This window comes from Cibotium barometz, chromosome 25 (assembly GCF_041138505.1).
Source record: "Cibotium barometz isolate CiBa-2024 chromosome 25, ASM4113850v1, whole genome shotgun sequence".
Classification (NCBI taxonomy): domain Eukaryota; kingdom Viridiplantae; phylum Streptophyta; class Polypodiopsida; order Cyatheales; family Cibotiaceae; genus Cibotium; species Cibotium barometz.
The window spans coordinates 19,933,184-19,952,602 of record NC_141070.1 but is presented as its reverse complement, the minus strand read 5'-3'; positions in this window follow the sequence as shown (position 1 = coordinate 19,952,602).

The window sequence follows — 19,419 nt, the reverse complement described above, 5'->3', positions numbered from 1 at the left end:
TTGATTTTTATGCATAGAAAGATGCATAAAGGGATTTTTTTATTACAAAAGAATTATTCTTATTAAATTTGATTTTTTATGCATAGAAAGATGCATAAAGAAGTTTTTTTATTATAAAAGCGTTATTCTTATAAAAATTGATTTTTATGCATAAAGAAATTCTTTTATTTTAAAAGTGTTATTTCTATTAAATTTGATTTTATGCATAATTAGATGCATAAAAGGTTTTTTTAATAAAAGTGTTATTCCCATTAAAGCTGATTTTTATGCATAAATAGATGCATAAAGAATTTTTATATCAAAATTAGAATTCTCTTAAATTCTATGAGTATTTGATAAATGAATAATTAAATACTCTAAGAGAGAAATTTCTATCGTTTTATATTCACACGGATTGTAGAAAGAAAAATTAGGAAATCTATCGAGATCGAAATATTCAGATAAATGATTAATTTAGTGGAAGAGGAAAGAGGTCAGATTTATGCCACGATTGAAAACCAAGGGCCAAATCATCAATCCTCTGCCATCCATGCTCCAGTTGAGTATAAGGGTAAGTCATTTAAGCTTTTTATTGATTCAGACAGTACTCTTTCATTTATTTCCCCAAGATGCTTGCGTGAGCTAGTCTTAGAACATAAATTAGGGACACCTATGCAAGTTGAATTAGCCAGTGGGAAGATTCTTTTCACTCACCATGAGATAGATTGTATTCAATTTAATCTAGATGGGAATGTAACTGACTGTCAGTTCAGAGTCTTACCTTTGGGAGTTTTCGACGGATTCCTTGGAATGGATTGGCTCCACAAAAATCAAGCTACATTCACTGTCACAATGGAACCATTTCCTTTCGTGAGCTTCACGGGAACAAAGTTCAAGGAACTGGAATATCCGGATCCCCATATCTGCAATTAGTAAAAGCTTTTAGGTTACTGAAAGGACTTACAAAGAAGTAGCTCATTTATGTCGTCAAAATGAATCCAATAGTAGACACAAAGCTAAAGGCTAAAGAACCAGAATGGTTAAGTGAGTATGATGATTTATTCCCAGCAGAGCTAATTGAGATGTCTCCGATTCGGGAAGTAGATCATGACATAGAATTGAGCCGCGGAGCTCAACCCCAGTAGCCCAGTGCACAAACAAAATGCCAGTCCCCAAAGCCATTGAACTCAAGGAATAGCTTAGGCAGCTATTAGAACAAGGGTTTGTAAGACCCAGTGTTTCACCTTGGGGAGCGCTAGTTCTCTTTTAGAAAAAGAAGGATGGAACGTTTAGACTCTGTGTGGATTACACAGGTCTCAATGAGCTGACGTTAAGAATAAGTATCCTATCTCCAAAATTGATGTGCTTCTGGATAGGCTAAATGGAGCCCAGATCTTCACAAAGATAGATCTTGACCAGATCAGGATTAATGATCAAGATATCCCGATGACAGCCATTAATACTTGCTATGGGCACTATGAATTTACTGTCCTGCCGTTTGGATCGACAAATGCCCCAGTTACATTCAATTGCCTAATGTCGGACATTCTCAGAGAATACTTGGATGATTTTGTTCTTGTTTTCTTTGATGATATTCTGATTTACTCAAAGAATACAACTGACCATGAAGTTCATGTCCGTAAAGTTCTTGAGATTCTAAGGAATCACCAACTCTTTGCAAAAAAGAGCAAATGCACTTTCTCTATCTACCATGTTGAATACTTGGGCTTTCTGGTATCCAAAGATGGAATTTCTCCAAACTCCACAAAAGTCCAAGCAGTCATAGATTGGCCTGAACCAAGGACAGTGAAGGAAGTCAGGGGATTCTTGGGATTAACTGGCTGCTAGAGAATTTTTATACCTAAGTGTGCTCTTATATCTTCCCCCCTGACTAATCCTCTCTAGAAGAATACCCCGTTTCAATGGCCTGCCAGGTGTCTGAGCGCTTTTGATAAGCTGAAGACCGCCTTGGTTACCAATCCCATTCTGAAGTTGCCAAATTTCTCTCTACCCTTTGAGGTAGTATAACTGATGCCAGTGGTTTTACCCTAGGAGGTGCGCTCATGTAAGAAGGTCATGTAGTGGCCTATGAATCCCGAAAACTTAGAACGCATGAGAGAAATTATGCTGTCCATGACCTAGAGCTACTTTCAATAGTCTATGTCATCAAGTTGTGGGGTGGAGACATTACCTACTGGGTCAAAGATTCACTTTGATGACAGATCATCAAAGCTTAAAGTGGATCTTCACTCAGAAGGATCTCAACATGCGCTAAAGAAGGTGGATGCTTTCTCTCCACATGCAATCCCAAATCAACAAGTAGCTTCCGTAACCAAGCTACCTCACATGCTGCCACCACCACATCTCCTCTGTACTTTGCCTCTGTACACTCGACAAGGCAACTGTGGATTGCTTCTTGTTGCTCCATGTCACAACAAAACTCTCCAATTAAAACATAAATCCACTAGTGGATCACTTGTCTAAGATGCTACCTTCCCAATTTGCATATGTGAACCCATATATCTCCAATGGTACACCTGCTACATAAAACAATGCATAATAAACAGTGGCCCTCAAATAGATTAGTGTGCATCACACACTATCAAGACGTGTTTTGCGGAACCTGCATAAACTGGCTCTTTAAGCCAACAATGTAACTCAAATATCACTATTGATCGTGACATAAATCAAACTCCCCACAATCTTCCTATACATAGTGGAATCCTCCAACACATAACCATATGTACTAAGCTTGCCATTTTGATCTAACGGCACCAATATTGGCTTATAATCAGCCATCCCATACATGGACAACATGTCTAATACATACTCTCTCTGTGATAGCTAAATACCCTAAGGTGTGCAAATGACCTAAATTCCCAAAAAGTAGCACAGATCTCCCAAATCCTTCATCTCAAACTTCCTTTTGAGAAGACTTTTCACATGCTCAATCTCATCCAAGTTGTCACCCCCAATAATAAGATCATCTACATATGTGGTGCTGAGACCATAATACCCTTAACACTCTTGTGCACATATAAGGAGTGATCTGCATCTACCATGTGAAAACAAATAGTCACAAGATACTCGGTCATCTTTTCATGCTATGCTCGTGGAGCTTGCTTTATCCCATACAAAGCCTTACAAAGCTTACATGCATACTCAGGGTGACCTTATCCTCAAAAACAAGTGGATGATCCATACACATTTTTTCTAGAAAGTTGCCATGCAGGAACGCATTTTTTACATCCATCTGATATAAAAACGAGCCTTTAGCTTTAGTCACCTCAATCACATCTCTCACAGTTGCCATCTTTGCAACCGGGGAAAATGTATCCTCATAATCAATCCCATGTGTCTACGCAAATACTTTGGCTACCAATCTAGCCTTACACATGCTTATGCTGCCATCACTGTTATGTTTCACATTATAGACCCACTTACAGCTAATAACTTTCTTGCCTTCAGCCAATGGCACCAAATACTAAGTCTCATTTCCATATAATGCATCCATCTCCTCATCCATAGCTTTATCGCAACACACATTTCCAATAGCCTCATAAAAATATGTGGGTTCTACAACCTGCTGCCATCACTGTTATGTTTCACATTATAGACCCACTTATGGCTAATAGCTTTCTTCCCTTCAGCCAATGGCACCAAATCCTAAGTCTCATTTCCATACAATGCATCCATCTCCTCATCCTCCATAGCTTTATCCCAACACACATTTCCCCAATAGCCTCATAAAAATATGTGGGTTCTACAACCTGCACAATTTTTTCCATATAAGCATACTGATGTGCCACATAACGATGTAAGTCAATCTCTACACAGGGCTTTTGACCCTTCCAAATCTTTGTAGCTTTGCATTCATGGATTCCATATCCTTCTTGACATCGGGTGTCCTCATTGTTGGAAACCTAATCTCCTCACCAAGGCTCATCTCCGAGCCACTAGAATCTCCATCAATAAGAAAATGCCATGCAGAAATATCAGGCATCCCACGGGGCTCAACCACTTTCTCTTTTCCTTTAAGTGATGTACAAACTAAATTTTGAGGACTGGTATTATGATGCAACCTGCCACTCCACGATCTATCAATGGAGCTGCTGGGGATGAGGACTCTCTTGGTCCATGGTAACAGTTTTGTGTAGGGTTGATTGGTTCTTTGATTATATGTTGCCTACATGATTTTATAGCTCCACTTGTTGTAATTAGAATTGTTTCTTAATCACATCCTTAGATGGTACAGTGCTGGTGAATCCTATCAAAATGGTTTGTCAATTGGAGTTCTGAGTCAAAAGTTAGGATAGTTGAGGCAAATTGCATCTAAAATAGTAAAAAAGGTTCTTTATGAGAGCAAACAGGTAGTTGTCTCTGAGTCATAATCAAGATTTGATTGTCAAAGCTTTCCGTGAAAGCTTCAAACGGATGCTTGTTGTACAAGCTACAATTAGATACAAAACTTGCCGTGCAAGTTGCATCATAATGCGGTTCTTTTTCTTATTATTATTTTCGTCTTTTATGGACCTCTAAGTTTGCTTATGTGCATGAGACACGTGTCTCCACTTTTAGAGTTCTAATTTTGGTTCAAGTAGGTGAAAAAGGTTATAGTCTAGGCTCCATGGATACGTAAGGGATTTGGAAAAAATTAATAGTTGTCCATATCTTTGTCCAATTCCCATGTCTAGCCATTATGGTATCCAAGGGATGCCCAAGGATTTGTCCAAGTGGTTGACCAAGGTAATAGTCCACTTTCTAAATCTTCATGTTATGTGTAAATGGCTCTAGATTGAAAGAGGTGGTTTTCATTTTTATGGAGGACTTTACTTCTAGTTTAACTCTACAGACAAAGATATCTATTTGAAGAGCAAAGGAGCTGAAGTGAATCCATTCAAAGAGAAAAAGAGCCAAAGCGAATCCACATACAAGTATGTAATACATCTTTCTTATTTTCAGGACTCATCAAAAGAAAGAAAGCATGCCAACATAAGGCTAATCTTAGATTAAATGACTTACTAATAGATTATAGAGATTAGAGACAGTTTAATGAAATGCATTAATAAATAGTGTTAGATTGAATGTATTAATCTCACAGGTTAGTAAATTAGTGACAATGAATGAAAAGTTAGTATAACCAGTTTAATTAGTGATGAATCAGTTTGATATATTAATTTTGAATAGTTCATAAAGATGAATTAATTAGTATAATTACTCATAATAAGTACTATAAATATAGATTAGTTAATCAAGATTCATTGATGGCGTGTAGCTTCCCTACTGTATGTGCCTGGGGGAGAGAGAGAGAGAGAGAGAGAGAGAGAGAGAGAGAGAGAGAGAGAGAGAGAGAGAGAGTCATGGCCAAAGCTTTGAGAGAGAGAGAGAGAGAGAGACGTGGCCAAAGATTTGAGAGAGAGAGAGAGAGAGAGAGAGAGAGAGAGAGGAGGTAAACTCTCCTTCTACCAAATCTTTGCACAACAAGCTATTTTTCATATTATGTTTGGTTAAGAAAGAGAGAGGAAAAAATTGATTCTTGTTTAGGGTATCACCATTACCATCATGCAATTTGTTTTCGCAAGGCTCTACTAGGGTGAGACAAATTTCTATGCACAGAAAGAGAGAGAGAGAGAGAGAAATAGTTGAGACGATTTGATATGGAAAGTTGAGAGAGAGAGAGAGAGAAGATGATTTACCTGTGCCTATCTTGCTCCGCACCCTTGCTTCTACCTGCATTTTTCTTCTCCCTACTTTTTTCTTCTCCTTGCATTTTACTCCTCCACGCTGTAGATGCAAAGAGCGAAAAATTTGTTTTCTCGATTTTTGGGCCAAATCTTGTGAGATAGTGACTTTTAATGTTAAATCATCAAAGGTCGGTCACATGTTTTCTTTCTTTTTGGGCTGCATCCCCCCACACACACATAACCGTAAGCATATTTATAATAACTACCTACATTTCAAAATTTGTTATATTATATATTATTTTAAATTTCATTTTAATGATTTTTCAATGATGTCATGCCTCAAAAATTATTAGAGTCATATCATTGGGCCCCCCAGACCCCTGCTGTTGGGAGCCTATGGTGGTCCCCACACCCCACCACAGAGGGGGCGTGGCGGCCCCCCAAACTCCTCGGCCTCAATAATTCCTGGTAAGTTGGGTGCCCCCCATTGCCCCGAAAGACAAGCCAATTACCAACAATAAGGATAGAACTTTGGAAAATCATCCCCTTTTTTGGGCCCGTAACGTCTTGTTCGGGCACATATGTTGGAGATGTTCAAGAGTTTGATGGATAGCCCTCACATATATGTACATACATACATACATATACACATACATATATGTATGTATATATGTATATATGCATATATATAGGTGTGTTTATGTATGTGTGCGTATGTATATATATATGTGTGTGTGTGTGTGTGTGTATGTACGTGTGCATATATATATAAATATATTATATATATATATATATATAAACACATACGCACATATATATATATACATATATACATATACAATTGTATATATGTACGCATATAGATATAAACTCACATAGACACACACACACACACACACATGTGTAGACACACACACACACACACACATGTGTAGACACATACACTTGCATATAGATATATAATATTTTGTTTTTATATATATGTATATAAATACATACATACGTACATACATACATACATACATACATACATATATATATATATATATATATATATATATATATATAAACACATATTTCACATATAGATATATAATATTTTATTTGTATATATGTATGTATGTATGCGTGTAGGTATATGTATATAAAGATACATACATACATATATATAAATACATACACTCACATAAAGATGTATAGTTTTATTTTTATGTATATATGTATGTATGTTTTCACACAAACACACACACACACATACATATACATACATACATACACATACATATACATATATACATACATACATACATATATATATATATATATACATACATTTGTATATCTGTGTAGATATATCTAAAGGTATAATGTGAGGACAATTGGCCAAAACTAGGGCCTTGTTAGAGTTCCACGTAAGAGATTGATTTGGACACTTGGTCAAAACTAGATCCTTGTTAACTCTATGTTAGAGGTTGATTTGGAAACTTGGTCAAAAATGTTGTCAGAAATCCATGTTAGAGGTAGAATGGGACAATTTGTCAAAACTAGGGTCATGCTAGAAATCCATGTTAGAGGTGGATTTGGACACTTGGCCAAAACTAGGGCCTTGTTACAAATTCATCTTAGAGGTTTACTTATACTTGGCCAAAAAAAGAGCCTCCTTATAAATCCATGTGAAAGGTTGATTTGGACACACTTATTCACAAAACTAGGGACTTGATAGATTTCCATAGTACAAGTTGATTTGGACACTTGGCCAAAACTTGATCCTTGTTAAAAAGTTTGATTAGCCCCATTGATTTGGACACTTGGCTAAAACTAGGGCCTTGCTAGAAATACATCTTAGCCATTGATTTGGACACTTGGCCAAAACTACTTTTTGAAAATTTGGATTAGACCCATTGATTTGGACACCTTGCTAAAACTAGGGCCTTGCTAGAATTCCATGGTACAAGTTGATTTGGATAGTTGGCCAAAACTAGGGCCTTGTTAGAAATAGATGTTGGCCCATTGATTTGAATACTTGTTAGAAATCCATGTTAGCCCATTGATTTGGACACTTGGCCAAAACTATGGCCTTGTTAAAAATTTGGATTAGCCCCATTGATTTGGACACTTGACTAAATCTAGGGCCTTGCTAGAATTCCATGGTACAAGTTGATTTGGACACTTGGCCAAAACTAGGGCCTTGTTAGAAATACATGTTAGCCATTGATTTGGAAACTTGTTAGAAATCCATGTTAGCCATTGATTTGGACACTTGGATAAAACTACGGCCTTTGTTAGAAATTTGGATTAGCCCCATTAATTTGCACACTTGGCTAAAACTAGGGCCTTGTTAGAAATCGATGTTAGAGGTAGATTTGGACACTTGATCAAAACTAGGGTGGCCTTACTAATGGGTATGTCTACAAACCTAGGAGGTGATAGAAATCAAATTTTGAGGTGGATTTGGACACTTGTCCAAAACTAAGGCCCTCTTAGATTTGGACACTTGGTCAAGTCTTTGGAGAGAATTAGCATTAGAGGGGTATGTATATATGGATGGTTAGGTCCTTAAAAGTATGGTATGATGTGTGTCCACTTAGATATAGATTTAGACACCTAGGTAAATACTAAAGAAGTAGCATTGAATGGAAGAGGGTATGTAAAACTAGCTAGTTTATATGAGATGTTTATGAGACAATTCATATTATATATAGATTTGGATAGTTGGCCAAATGTAGATATTTACATATAAATGGAAAGGTTCATAAAACTAGGATGTGAGAGAATTCTAAGAGATAGATTTGGACACCTAACCATTTCTTTAGAGATTTGTGTCATTTGTAAGCAAAAATGGGATATGTATAAATATTTCGGTAATAATCCCAGAAAAAGGAGTAGTCCATGTATTCAGTGGAGTTAAAGGATTTTGCCACCTGTTGACCAAAAAAATATTCATTTGTATATAGATTTGGAAAATTGGTGAACTCTATCATGTGGTGAGTGAAAGAAGATGATAATAATGATATATTATAATGTATATTCTACTAATTGAATTTCGACACCACTTGATCTAATTTGAAGAACTGAATCTATGTATTTTTGTAATGGTCCCAAATTCTAGCCATATCTTAATTGTACAACTTAATCTAACCAAACATTAAACTCATTTAATCATGCTATTTATACATAGCAATACAATCAAATCAACCTTCTCAAATAGCAAACAAGCATGCATGCTATATCCAAGATTCTTACCACATAAGCAAAGAATCCAGTAATTTCAAACAAACATTCGCATGTTATAAGTTTCTATTAGTTATAGCATAGCATCTCAATTAATCACAGTGTATGTGTCTATCTCATGATTCTATCATCATCACCATGCTCGACAACATGGTTAGTTATAATCACCAAAATCTAGCCAAAATCTAGGGCTTTCTCCGATGCCCGTCCACTCAACCAGCTCCACATTGGACATCGCGGCTATCCTGGGTATGCCTCTTTCTAAACCTCATCCTCTCTGGGTTCTACCACATGGCTCCTAGAGGGTATAAATCTCATTCTCTGTCTAGCGTTCCCTGTCTATGGATGGCGCGCCCGAATCTCAAAATCTCATATCGACTCTCATCATCATACACATGTATATCAATCATTCATTTCAAAACAAAGCAATCACAAGTCATGCTTATCAGAACTCTAGTCCACAATCTTTCAAGATAAGCATATATTCAAATCAATAAAAACCAACCTCAAGTGTAGAAATAAGATTTTAATTCTGAAAACAGTCCTTAACTTCTCTTAGTCTTTTAATTCTTTCGAGTCATATATGAATCTTTGTTTTTAATATAATTAATTATCGCGTTCTAACCAATAACATCATCTCTAGTTGCAATAGCTAAGTCATAACCATACTTACGTATCAGTCCATCTGGTCTATATAGACAAGGTAGTCAACCTTGATAGTGATTTCTAAAACAAAACCTGACAACTGATCTCTTTGGGAGAGTAGTATCTTTCAATCTATTTGGAATTAGAGAAAAGTAAAAACTACAAAGGTTTATGACTTCTAATGCTCTATAAAATATATCTCTCTAATGGCTCTCTGAAAATGAGTTCTAAGGTCCTTTTGAGAGCGTTCAAAATGGCAAAAGTTGTGTTTTCAGCATAAAACTGTCACCACAAACAGCACAGTGCTCCACTTTGCACTCAAAAAACTCAAAAACAAAAGGGATTGGGCTTTCTAGAGTCTCATACACTCTTGTAGAGTTTATTTTCCTTGAAAACTTTTGTGTTTACCTCAACATATGATTCTAAACACATGGATAGATAAAATCTTTGCAAAATAACCCCTAATGAAGTTTTTACCTAAAATCTAGTCACAAACTAGTCAAATATTCTATCTTCTAATTCTTTAACTCCAAAAGTGTTTATTCTATGGGTCAAACTAAGGCAATTAACAATAGAGCGAAAACCCCCCTATTCCTCTTCTCCCGATGTTTTCCCATCATTGCCATGGTTAAGCATGCCATACATCGACTCAGATTCTTTATTTAATCTCAAAAGAATTTAAAGAAAAATAGTGGAAAGAGTGTTTGTGTACTTCCCCCATATATTTGATGATGTCTTGATTGATTAGAAATCCATGTCTACTCTCCAAAAGTTAGAGCTATTTGTAGATTTGGCATGCCTCTCGGATCTGTTGTCAGGGTTGCAACTTGCAACAAGTATAACTTCGTGCACAGTTATCAAAAACTAGTTTTGTGTGTACTCAAAATTATAAGAACATATGCGTCTACAACCCAACGTAGGCGGAATTGCCAAAATCAGCTATACGTGAAAGTCAACTCCAAAAATACGCCATGCTTTACTTTTTTTTAATCAAATTTCGACTTGTATTTCCATCTATACACTTAAAGGCTTCCTTTGAGCATACTAAATAATTGATAACTCAATCTTGAATTTTTACTTAATTTTAACACTTAGAATCTTTACTGCTGAAAAACTACTGAAAACCTGCTAGAATTCAGTACATAAATCTGTAGCATCCCAAACTTAAGATTATCTTTAATCATAACTTGGTTAATCTTGGAGGAATGTTACGATTTTTCATGTGTAGGAAAAATGTCATCTCAATTTTCTCATGGAGAATGTGTCAGGTTAACCATCAATAATGTGATGGTGGCAATAGGCAAGATACATGCAACCCATGAGAAAGATATGTGCCATGGAGAAACACTTGGGAAAGATGACGTCTCTCTAAGCATTGATAAATGCTTCAACCATGACATTGCACTACCATTCCCAACTTTAGATGCAAGCAAATTAGTCGATGTAGTCAGTAGCATTGTCAAGTGGTGTAAGAATTCTCTAGAGGTCTTGGGTGTAGCAACTAACATTCAAGAAGTTTTGGGATCAACCATGGATTGTGGACATGATTCAAGAGTAGTGCCATATGATGGAGTTTCAATCCATGAGAGTTGGAGAGAAAAAACTATGTTGTTGTGATCAAAAGGCAAAGAAGAATGTGTTGGGAAAGGGGTCATATTGTTGGTCTTTCCGAATGAGGCTATTTATTTTGAAGATTTAGGTGGAGATGATGTGGGTGTGGTGGGTTATCAAGCCATCCCAACAAGTCTAGTCACTAGTAGCTTCTTTAAATAATGGTGTTACTCTCATTAGGTGGCCTATTAAAAGACTCATATTTGAGGATGGTTCAGCACTCCACATTGAAGAGGATTTTAATGATATGGATGACCAGTTCATTGATGAATGTGTTGATGCTCCAACTAAGAAGGGGAGGTACTACATGGTGAACACGTAGCCAAAGTGTTTCCCATTAGGGAATTCAATGAGGACAACACTAGATGTGTTTCCCATTACGGAGATACTGAATCTCTGTAACAGTTTTCTTCTCAAACATAGTGAGAAGATAGTCCCATATAGCATATGACGTGGATAACGAATAAACATCTAGCATGAGTGAATTGTTAAGGGCAGAAAGTATATACCGACGAGCAGCCTTATCACGATGAATTGAGTGTGCATGATCAATTTTCCATTGTTCAAAAATAGGACCTTCAGTAATAATAACATCATTCTAAAGTGGATCAATAGGTTGCGGAGGGCATGCAAGAATTCCAAGAGAGAACAATATCTGCAAATTGGTCTCCTTCCAAAATTAATAGCATCTTGTATTTCCAACCAGGAAATCCTTGGCCTTGGAAAAGAGGAATAGAACGCTGCCCAGAAGGAAATCCCTTAACAAGTATGGTGTTTGTCATGTTAGGTTGTGAGAACACGTACAAGATAAGATCACAGAACTTGTAGACCATGTATGAGATATGAGAAACGTAGGCTACATAGCCAAAAATAGGCATGCACCACACGACGAGCATAAAGTGATCGTGTACTGACAAGAAGCCTCGTGTGACACAAAAAAGTGGAAGCAACATCTACACTAAAATAGGGCATCTCTATTGAGAGGCAGTTGCAGATTACGTTGCTGATTTGCAGGCAGTTGTTCATAGGATGCCGTGGAATAGTTTGGATGCGGCGACACGTCTGACTGATCTTAAGGCTGCCATCCAGGAGAAGAAGGATGAGTTGTGTGTATGGTGCTAAAGAGCATGTGGGAATAAGCATAATGGAAGATATCGCCTCCTTGGAAGTGCGACATGAACGTTTGCTACGAGAAGTTCCTGGGGCCTTGGACGAGATACTGGAGGTGGAGGCTGAATTGGCTGTTGTGAGTAGGCAATTGTTGTAGTGACATGGGAGTTTTGGATCCGAAATGAGTCCGAATCGCATCTAAACACAACAAGAAAGATCCGGGTTGCTTGCCACACATTTGTCCATGCATGATTCGAATTTCATGCCTCTTCGGTGCTGTTTGCGCCACGGTTGTAAATTTTCACCATTTGGCACGCTCGTGCATCTTTTGTGAGAACCCGGATTCAGACAGTCATTAGTAGTTGAGGATCCGGGACCCCATCTAAGAACGGACCACACAGACTTGTGCTAGGGAAGTTGCTATGTCCACATCACTTCGTGCATGGATTAGGACATCGCAATCAGTTCTCTCAGCACGTCAAAGTTGGGTCCCGGTGAAGATAGTGCAAAATTGCCATAATAGAGTTTCAGGTCTAAATGAGTCCGAATCGCATCTAAACACAACAAGAAAGATCCGGGTTGCTTGCCATAAATTTGTCCATGCATGATTTGATTTTCATGCCTCTTTCACGTTGTTTGGGCCACGGTTGGAAATTCTCGCCATTTGGCACGTTCGTGCATCTTTTTTGAGAACCCGGATTCGCACAGTTAGAAGTTGAGGATCTGGGACCCCATCAGAGAACGGACCGCACGGACTTGTGCTAGGGAAGTTGCTCTATGTCCACATCACTCCGTGCATGGATTTGGGCATCACAATCACTTCTCCCAGCGCGTCAAAGTTGGGTCCCAGTGCCATTCAACACACTTGTTTATCTCCTTGGTTCTCGTCATGGTCTCTTCTTGGAGTAATTGGTTTTGTTGATTTGCATGGTACACAGCTAGATCAATGCATTCTAGCTCTACCACATGGTAGAGCTAGACCTAAAATGCAATTCTAGCTCCACCACATGGAAGAGCTAGACCTCAAAGCAATCTAGCTCTACGATGTGGTCTAGGTTGGATACAACTCTACCACGTGGAAGAACTAGATCAAATGCAATTCTAGCTTCTTGGTTCTTGTCATGTGAAGTAGATCTCTTCTTGGAGTAATTGATTTTGTTGATCTGCATGGTACACAACTAGATCGATGCATTCTAGCTACATGGTAGAACTAGATCGGATGCAATTGTAGCTCCTTGGTTCTCGTCATGTGAAGTAGGTCTCTTCTTAGGGTAATTGGTTTTGTTGATCTGCATGGTACACAACTAGATCTGGGTCGCTTGCCACACATTTTTCCATGATTCAAATTTCATGCCTTTTCGGCGCCGTTTGGGCCACGGTTGGAAATTTCCGCCATTTGGCATGCTCGTGCATCTTTTTCGCCGAGAACCCTGATTCGAACAGTTAGAAGTTGAGGATGCGGGACCCCATCTGAGAACGGACCACACGGTCTTGTGCTAGGGAAGTTGCTCTATGTCCACGTCACTCCGTGCATGGATTTGGGCATCGCAATCACTTCTCCCAGCCCGTCAAAGTTGGGTCCCGGCGAAGATAGTGCAAAATCACCATAACAGAGTTTCGGATCCGAAATGAGTCCGAATCGCATCTGAACATAACAAGAAAGATCCGGGTTGCTTGCCACACATTTGTCCATGCATGATTCTATTTTCATGCCTCTTCGGTGCCGTTTGGGCCACGGTTGGAAATTTTCACCATTTGGCACGCTCGTGCATCTTTTTCGAGAACCCGGATTCGGACAGGTAGAAGTTGAGGATCTGGGATCCCATCAGAGAACGGACCACACAGACTTGTGCTAGGGAGGTTGCTCTATGTCCACATCACTCCGTGCATGGATTTGGGCATCGCAATCACTTCTCCCAGCGCGTCAAAGTTGGGTCCCGGCGGCGAAGATAGTGCAAAATCGCCATTACAGAGTTTCGGATCCAAAATGAGTCCGAATCGCATCTGAACACAACAATAAAATCCGAGTTGCTTGCCACACATTTTTCCATGCATGATTAAATTTTCATGCCTCTTCCGTGCCGTTTGGGCCACTGTTGGAAATTTTTGCCATTTACCACGCTCGTGCATCTTTTTCGAGAACCCGGATTCGGACAATTAGAAGTTGAGGATCCGGGACCCCATTAGAGAACAGACCACACGGACTTGTGCTAGGGAAGTTGCTATATGTCCACATCACTTCGTGCATGGATTTGGGCATTGCAATTCTCCCAGCCCATCAAAGTTGGGTCACAGGTGAAGATAGTGCAAAATTGCCATAACAGAGTTTCGGATCCGAAATGAGTCTGAATCGCATCTGAACACAACAAGAAAGATCCGGTTTGCTTGCCACACATTTGTCCATGCATGATTCGAATTTCATGCCACTTCGGCGCCGTTTGGGCCACGGTTGGAAATTTCTGCCATTTGGCATGCTCGTGCATCTTTTTGGAGAACCCGGATTCAGACAGTTAGTAGTTGAGGATCCGGGACCGAATCTATGAAGAACGGACCACACAGACTTGTGTTAGGGAAGTTTCTCTATGTCCACATCACTTTGTGCATGGATTTGGGCATGGCAATCACTTCTCCCAGTGCGTCAAAGTTGGGTCCCGGGCGAAGATAGTGCAAAATCGTCATAACAGAGTTTCAGGTCCAAAATGAGTCCGAATCGCATCTGACCACAACAAGAAAGGTCCGGGTTGCTTTGCCACATATTTGTCCATGCATGATTCGATTTTCATTCCTCTTTGGCACCATTTGGGCCATGGTTGGAAATTTTTGCCATTTGGCACGCTCGTGCATCTTTTTCAAGAACCCGGATTCGGACAGTTAGAAGTTGAGGATCTAGGACCCCATCAGAGAACGGACCACACAGACTTGTGCTAGGAAAGTTGCTCTATGTCCACATCACTCCGTGCATGGATTTGGGCATCGCAATCACTTCTCCCTTTGCGTGAAAATTGGGTCCCAGCGTCATTCAACACACTTGTTTATCTCCTTGGTTCTCGTCATGGTCTCTTCTTGGAGTAATTGGTTTTGTTGATTTGCATGGTACACAACTAAATCAATGCATTCTACCTCTACGACATGGTAGAGCTAGACCTCAAATGCAATTCTAGCTCTACCACATGGTAGAGCTAGACCTCAAAGCAGTCTAGCTCTACGATGTGGTCTAGGTTGGATACAGCTCTACCACATGGTAGAGCTAGATCAAATGCAATTCTAGCTTCCTGGTTCTTGTCATGTGAAGTAGATCTCTTGCATGGTACACAGCTAGATCGATGCATTCTAGCTCCACCACATGGTAGAGCTAGATCGGATGCAATTGTAGCTCCTTGGTTCTCGTCATGTGAAGTAGGTCTCCTCTTAGAGTAATTGGTTTTGTTGATCTCCATGGTACAGAGCTAGATCCGGATTGCTTGCCACACATTTTTCCATGCATGATTTGAGTTTCATGCCTCTTCGGCGCCGTTTGGGCCACGGTTGGAAATTTTCGCCATTTGGCACGCTCGTGCATCTTTTTCGAGAACCCGGATTCAAAAAGTTAGAAGTTGAGGATCTGGCACTCCATCAGAGAGCCGACCACACGGACTTGTGCTAGGGAAGTTGCTCTATGTCCACATCACTCCGTGCATGGATTTGGGCATCGCAATCACTTCTCCCAGCACGTCAAAGTTGGGTCCCGGCGGCCAAGATAGTGCAAAATTGCCATAACAAAGTTTCCGATCCGAAATGAGTCCGAATCGCATCTGTACATAACAAGAAAGATCCAGGTTGCTTGCCACACATTTGTCCATGCATGATTCGAATTTCATGCCTCTTTGGTGCCGTTTGGACCACGGTTGGAAATTTCTGCCATTTGGCACGCTCGTGTATCTTTTTCGACAACCCGGATTCAGACAGTTAGAAGTTGAGAATCTGGGACTCCATCGGAGAACGGACCACATAGACTTGTGCTAGGAAAGTTGCTCTATGTCCACATCACTCCGTGCATGGATTTGTGCATCACAATCACTTCTCCTTGTGCGTCAAAGTTGAGTCCTAGCGCCATTCAACACACTTGTTTATCTCCTTGGTTCTCGTCATGGTCTCTTCTTGGAGTAGTTGGTTTTGTTGATTTGCATGGTACACAGCTAGATCAAAGCATTCTAGCTCTACCACATGGTAGAGCTAGACCTCAAATGCAATTCTAGCTCCACCACATGGTAGAGCTAGACCTCAAAGCAATCTAGCTCTACGATGTGGTCTAGGTTGGATACAGCTCTACCACATGGTAGAGCTAGATCAAATGCAATTCTAGCTTCTTGGTTCTTCTCATGTGAAGTAGATCTCTTCTTGGAGTAATTGATTTTGTTGATATGCATCGTACATAACTAGATCGATGCATTCTAGCTCCACCACATGGTAGAGCTAGATCGGATGCAATTGTAGCTCCTTGGTTCTCGTCATGTGAAGTAGGTCTCTTCTTAGAGTAATTGGTTTTGTTGATCTGCATGGTACACAGCTAGATCCGGGTTGCTTGCCACAAATTTCTCCATGCATGATTCGAATTTCCACCTCTTCAGTGCCGTTTGGGCCACGGTTGGAAATTTCCGCCATTTGGCACACTCGTGCATCTTTTTCGAGAACCGGAATTCGGACAGTTAGAAGTTGAGGATCCCGGACCGCATCAGAGAACGGACCACACGGATTTGTGCTAGGAAAGTTGCTCTATGTCCACATCACTCCGTGCATGGATTTGGGCATCGCTATCAGTTCTCCCAGTGCGTCAAAGTTGGGTTCCTGGCCGCGAAGATAGTGCAAAATCGCCATAACAGAGTTTCGGGTTCGAAATGGGTCCGAATCGCATTTGAACACAACAAGAAAGATCCGGGTTGCTTGCCACACATTTTTCCATGAAGTCAATATTAGATAAAGTGGGAAAAATCCCATTCCCATGAAAAAAGTGGGGGTATGGTAAACTCATCCAAAAGTTTATCAAAACATATTCATGTGACATATCATTGGAAAGAGCTTGAAAAGTAGAATCTAGATCTACTTTGTCCGACAAATTTGGAGTTTGCATGTTCAAGCTATGGCCAAAACAAATTTTTTAAATACATTCCCATTTTGAGAGATTTTTTCCATTTTATATAATATTGACTTCATGCATGATTCGATTTTCATGCCTCTTCGGCGCCGTTTGGGCCACGGTTAGAAATTTCTGCCATTTGGCACGCTCGTGCATCTTTTTCGACAACCCGGATTTGGACAGCTAGAAGTTGAGGATCCAGGACCCCATCAGAGAACGGACCACATAGACTTGTACTAGGGAAGTTGCTCTATGTCCACATCACTCTATGCATGCATTTGGGCATCGCAATCAGTTCTCCCAGCGCGTCAAAGTTGGGTCCTAGCGCCATTCAAGACACTTGTTTATCTCCTTGGTTCTCATCATGTTCTCTTCTTGGAGTAGTTGGTTTTGTTGATTTGCATGGTACACAGCTAGATCAATGCATTCTAGCTCTACCACATGGTAGAGCTAGACCTCAAATGCAATTCTAGCTCCACCACATGGTAGAGCTAGACCTCAAAGCAGTCTAGCTCTACGATGTGGTCTAGGTTGGATACAGCTCTACCACATGGTAGAGCTAGATCAAATGCAATTCTAGTTTCTTGGTTCTTGTCATGTGAAGTAGATCTCTTCTTGGAGTAATTTATTTTGTTGATATGCATGGTACACAGCTAGATCGATGCATTCTAGCTCCACCACATGGTAGAGCTAGATCGGATGCAATTGTAGCTCCTTGGTTCTCGTCATGTGAAGTAGGTCTCTTCTTAGAGTAATTGGTTTTGTTGATCTGCATGGTACACAGCTAGATCCGGGTTGCTTGCCACACATTTTTCCATGCATGATTCGAATTTCATGCCTCTTCAGCGCCGTTTGGGCCACGGTTGGAAAGTTCCGCCATTTGGCACCCTCGTGTATCTTTTTCAAGAACCCGGATTGGAACACTTAGAAGTTGAGGATCCAGGACCCCATCAGAGAACCGACCACACGTACTTGTGCTAGGGAAGTTTCTCTATGTCCACATCACTCTGTGCATCGATTTGGGCATCGTAATCACTTCTCCCAGCGCGTCAAAGTTGGGTCCCGGGCAAAGATAGTGCAAAATTGCCATAACAGAATTTCGGATCCGAAATGAGTCCGAATCGCATCTGAACACAACAAAAAAGATCCGGGTTGCTTGCCACACATTTGTCCATACATGATTCAATTTTCATGCCCCTTCGGTGCCGTTTGGGCCACTTTTGGAAATTTTCGCCATTTACCACGCTCGTGCATCTTTTTCGAGAACCCGGATTCGGATAGTTAGAAGTTGAGGATCCGGGACCCCATTAGAGAATGGATCACATGGACTTGTGCTAGGGAAGTTGCTCTATGTCCACATCACTCTGTGCATGGATTTGGGCATCGCAAACAGTTCTCCCAGCGTGTCAAAGTTGGGTCCTAGCGCCATTCAACACACTTGTTTATCTCCTTGGTTCTCGTCATGGTCTCTTCTTGGAGTAATTGGTTTTGTTGATTTGCATGGTACACAGCTAGATCAATGCATTCTAGCTCTACCACATAATAGAGCTAGACCTCAAATGCAATTCTAGCTCCACCACATGGTAGAGCTAGACCTCAAAGCAGTCTAGCTCTACGATGTGGTCTAGGTTGGATACAGCTCTACCACATGGTAGAGCTAGATCAAATGCAATTCTAGCTTCTTGGTTCTTGTCATGTGAAGTAGATCTCTTCTTGGAGTAATTTATTTTGTTGATATGCATGGTACACAGCTAGATCGATGCATTCTAGCTCCACCACATGGTAGAGCTAGATCGGATGCAATTGTAGCTCCTTGGTTCTCGTCATGTGAAGTAGGTCTCTTCTTAGAGTAATTGGTTTTGTTGATCTGCATGGTACACAGCTAGATCCGGGTTTCTTGTCACACATTTTTCCATGCATGATTCGAATTTCATGCCTCTTCAGCGTCGTTTGGGCTACGGTTTGAAAGTTCTGCCATTTGGCACGCTCGTGTATCTTTTTCAAGAACCCGGATTGGAACACTTAGAAGTTGAGGATCCAGGACCC